Source organism: Apis dorsata, unplaced genomic scaffold, assembly GCF_000469605.1.
Source record: "Apis dorsata unplaced genomic scaffold, Apis dorsata 1.3 scaffold_499, whole genome shotgun sequence".
Classification (NCBI taxonomy): domain Eukaryota; kingdom Metazoa; phylum Arthropoda; class Insecta; order Hymenoptera; family Apidae; genus Apis; species Apis dorsata.
Window position 1 is genome coordinate 102,937 of NW_006263730.1, and position 505 is coordinate 103,441.

Consider the following 505-nt stretch of genomic DNA (forward strand, 5'->3'; position numbering starts at 1 on the left):
TTACGCTGCCTTTCCCGATCAAATAAATAACTAAATAAATCTAAAAAGAAGAAAAAACCCAGTAAAAAAGAAAAAAAAGAATACAAAAAAGTGAAGAGGAAAAAAAAAAGATGTAGAAACGAGAGAGTCTTAAGATCGTTCTTGGGACTACACGATTCTACGTTTACGTAAATCCTCGCGCAAACGAAATAACTCATTGTTACACACAGACACACACGATACACGGAATCCTCACGGAATCCGCAAAAAAAAAAAAAAAACAATAAAAAAGAAATTTAAAAAAAAAATGGGACATAAAACACGCACGACTTGGCGACGATTGCACACACCCAATTTATCGAATCGATCGTGTTCGAACGAATGCCAATCGCTGTTAATAATAACACACGAAACAGATTTAATTCGCCACGACCCGCATATTATTATCATTATTATTATCATGATTATTATTATTATTATTATTGTTATTATTATTATTATTATTATTATTATTATTATTATTATT